Source organism: Mus caroli, unplaced genomic scaffold (assembly GCF_978045245.1).
Source record: "Mus caroli unplaced genomic scaffold, Mus_caroli_1 scaffold_14, whole genome shotgun sequence".
Taxonomy (NCBI): Eukaryota; Metazoa; Chordata; class Mammalia; order Rodentia; family Muridae; genus Mus; species Mus caroli.
This window is the reverse complement of record NW_028227269.1, coordinates 116,352,038-116,356,493: the sequence shown is the minus strand read 5'-3', so window position 1 is coordinate 116,356,493 and position 4,456 is coordinate 116,352,038.

Here is a 4,456-nt window from a genome sequence, read left to right as displayed (position 1 = left end):
TGAATATTGGCTTACAGGAAACATCTCCTTTTCCTGTATTTTTTTCCCCAGATAATATTTTCCTCAGCATTTAAATGATCTCCATCTTGAATACCTGCCACTTACAAAGAGTGTTCAATATACCACAGTGCCTAAGAATATGGACATGTGGAACTACTTCATAGCTATTGTCACCAAGAGACACTCCCTCTTGTCCAAGTTTCAGCCACAGAATCAATGAGGAGCAAACCAGGATCGATTTGAATTGATTGCCCAAGAGTTTTAATAATTTGCATTCTTCCCTAATGCTTGACAGAATAACCAGCAGAGTTTGATGACCTGTAATTTTAACTCTCCTTCATAACACATTTTACCATGCAGCAGTTCTATCTCTAAGCACCGTGCAAGGCTCCTGTGTCATGTTAGAGAAGACAGTGGAACAGAATAAAGGGGAAGTGTGTGTGCGCACACCACACACACACATACATACATACATACACACACACACACACACACACGAGCTCTAATTGCCAAAATTTGGGCCACAATGGCCATTGCTGGTGTTAAAATATGTAAAAAAGACAATTTTGCAATCATCCAATTAATACCTTTTAATTTCCTCCTTTGTAGACTTCTCTACTGTTACATCACAAATATAAGGAAAGAACAGCATTTGAAATAGTCCTAGAGATTGTAATCAAACATAAGAAAGTATTGGAAATCTGGCAAATGTTGTTAGCAAATGGGGAGATGGTGGTTGCTCACCTGGTAATGATTCCTGCTTCTGAACTTACTAGCAAAATCCAGGCTTTGTTGCTTCTGTGACCATCATCTCTTGAATGATTAAGTAAGCCATGGTAATCCAAAATGACTGGGATGTTCCAGAGAGGCTCTACAAATCAGCACCACTCTGTCTCCATAGAGTGGATGTTAGGTCTCAGAACAGGATAGAAGACTAACTGAGGTGCCTATTAACATATCAAAACTGACGCTGGCCACCATGCTTTCCCAGAATCCCCCAGTCCCTACCTGTTACAGGGTCCTCCCAGCTGGCACACTCCATCCCCTACCGAAATTCTCCAGTCCAGGACTGGGCTGCCCTTCCCTCAGCTGCTCTTTCCTATATAATCCAGTCATTTTGGCTACACAGGTCCTTTTTACCCATTTTCCCTTTTGGCCTTTGTTCTACTGGTCTCCTGGCTCCTCCCTCTCTACCGCTCCCTGTGCTTTCTCTCCATATGGTCTAGCTCAGGGTCATGTTCACTCTGGACCAGAGTGATCCAGGTGCTTCTGCCTCTGCATATTTTCTTTTTTATTTACAACAAACCCTCTCTTCTACCTTACTAGGAGCAGTCATGACATCCCTCTCTCTCTCTTCCTCCTTCTCTTCTTCTCCTCTTCTCTTCTCTTCTCTTCTCTTCTCTTCTCTTCTCTTCTCTTCTCTTCTCTTCTCTTCTCTTTTCTCTCCTCTCCTCTCCTCTCCTCTCCTCTCCTCTCCTCTCCTCTCCTCTCCTCTCCTCTCCTCTCCTCTCCTCTCCTCTCCTCTCCTCTCCTCTCCTCTCCTCTCCTCTCTCTCCTCTTCCCTTCCCTTCCCTTCCCTTTCCTTCCCTTCTCTTCTCTTCTTCCCGCCCCCCACTCTCTCTGCATGTGTTCAAAGAATTTGGAAAACTGGGTTTTCCTTTCCACAAATCTTGATATGGTTGGCCTAGGGTGAGATAGAGGTCTGGTATTTGAAAAGCTCAATAGTAACAAAAAAAGAATTTATAAAACCATCACATATAAATTTTTTTTACTACATTCAGTCTTCTTTTTTATAAGAATATAATATAGGAACCAAGAGTATAGCTCAGTTGACAGAATGCTTGCCTAGCATATGTCAAGCCTAGGTTTGATTCTAGCACCACATTAAACCAGGCATGGTAGTACATGTGTCCCAATGGTATTTGGAGGTGAGAACTTTTGAAGATAATTAGGAATGTATTTGGTCATGAGAGTAGATGGAGCCCCTAGGATGAGATTAGTGGCCTTTTAAAAAGACAAAAAAAAAAAAAAAGAGTATCTAGTCTCTAGAATTCTCAACCATATACCTTGTGAAACTCCTCAGTGAGGGCCTGTACCTGGTACTCACCTGGGGCTTCTCCAACTCCAGAATTATAAGAAAGAATTCTCTGTTCTTTGTAAGCTACTCAGATAGATACAAATAACACACCCCCAAAGTATGTATGCACACACATACATGCACACCATATGCACACAAACCACTACCACCACACCCAAAAAGATTAAGACAGTAGGGATGAGTTCGTGTGTTAGGGGAAGGAGGGTGTGGCATGTGCATACCACAATGAAGTGAGACCAGAGGACAATTTCCAGTTATCAGTTCTTTCTTTTTACCCTGTAGGTGGTTCTGATAGTGAATTCAAGTCATCATGGATGTTGGCAAGTGTCTTTACTGAGTCATCTGGTTGGCCTCAAACCCAGGTTTCTTGGCTTACAGAGTTGAAAATGTTTCTACTCTACCCATTTCCCATTAGCAGTTTTCCTGCTTACATAGGGTATAGACTGTAAAGTATCATTTCTGGTTCCTCCCTTAAAGTTTTAGCTCCTAAATTTTAAACTCAATCTATTCAGGATCCAGCTTTATTAGACTATTTTGTGGGGCCAAGGCAGTGCAGACCCATCCAGTGGCTCCAATTCTAGAGGAACAGGGATGATCCCCTTGAATTCCTCTGTGTTCCGAAGCTGTTTTCTCTTCTTGAAGTGTTGGCTGCAGATCATCAGGAACTCAGCTCATCATACTCCATGTCTTCCAGGTGATGTAAATGATTGGTGACCCCACTGAGCAGGCTCTCTAGATAAAAATGAGATCCTGATTTAGTGGGACTTGTCTGCTAAGGAGTGGTAATTTTCAGTGGATCTTGCAAGAAGGGTCATGACACTCTGAGACAATTTTAGGACGGTTATCTAAGTTTCCTTCACCTGGCCTGAGCCATAATTAATAATACTTTGCTAAGGTGTAAACCAAATCTCTTCTACTTGTAATTTGTGTATGCTTCTTGTAAAAAAAATTATCAATATTAACTGACTTGATTTATTTTGTTTCTGGAAATTCTTTTGCTTTACTCATTTTTCAGTTCATTGCATCTACTCTGTTGAGCTCTATTAATAAGGCCCATTTTCTAAATGACTAAAGTGCTTGTAAAATATATTACTGTTAACTTCGTGAATAATATAGTACCTCCATTCCTGCTGGTTTCCACTCACTGACATGCTGCCTTTTGTTGTGTAAATATGACAAAGGTGTATTGATCTTTTCTCTTAAGTGCTTAATCAAACTCTATTAATATGGCTAGCCATAAACTACCCATCAGATGGGTATGACTGTGAAATGTTTGCTTCTATGAACCAAATTTAAATGAAACAATTAATCACAACATGATTTTCTGGGCCTGCTGGGAGTTCACCCCAGATTTTTTTGTGCTATTATTAATTTGCATGTTGCCCTTGTCTAATTCTATGTAAAGTATGCTGATTTATTAGAACGTCTACTCAACAGTAAGCTGATAATTGGATGCTCTTGAAAGAATGAGTTTTATCGATTTAGTCAATGACCACAGATATTACTGAAGTAAACCTCTTCACAGTGCTGGGGCGTATTTTGGCTATGATCAATGTTTCTGAATCTTCCCTCGTATTATTTTGTTTTGTTGTGTTGTGTTTGGCTCCATCTGCATTGATTTAAACCTACAGCAGATTTAATGCACTAAATTCATCTTGACACAAAGTTTCATTACTTTTTGAGGGACTCAAACTTCTTTGTTTATTATAGATTAAAAATCCTCCCCGGCAGTCTTTGAACATAATCTATTTATTTGTTTTTAAGTCAATAGGTATCAGTAGTTGACAATAAGAAAAGTGAAAAATCAAAGTCACTGCCTTTAAAATAATTGGATTTAGTTTCTCTTTTTCAAGCTGCTGCAAGCATGTACCTGGATACCTTCTAAAAGATTTATGAATGCTCTGATAACTAAAGGTCAAGTCCAAAATATTCCAGCTTCTCTTTTTATGAGTAGAAACAGGTAAGCATTGGGCTAACCCTGAGTCAGAATCCTTGAGAATCATCTGTGCATACTCAGAGTAGCTGCTTTAAGGCAACTCCATACTCCCAGAAGCACAAAGGAAAATGCCCTGGAACTGGTTCTAAACCAAATATATTTTTCAGTGTTGTGACTTATGGTTCATGAAGAAACTGTAGAACACAGTTTGTTCACACAACACACAGGCTGATGCTGTGTTGTCAGAATGAAAAGACAAAGAAAAACACCATGTAGCCCGTATGCACTAGAAGTACTTGATTGTGCGTGACTTTTCTGATGTAACCCATTCTAATGGCCACAATAAAATTCAGTTTCTTCATGGGTATAATGAAAATAAAGGACACAACAGTTATTTTATTGATTTAAAAACCTAATGTGTG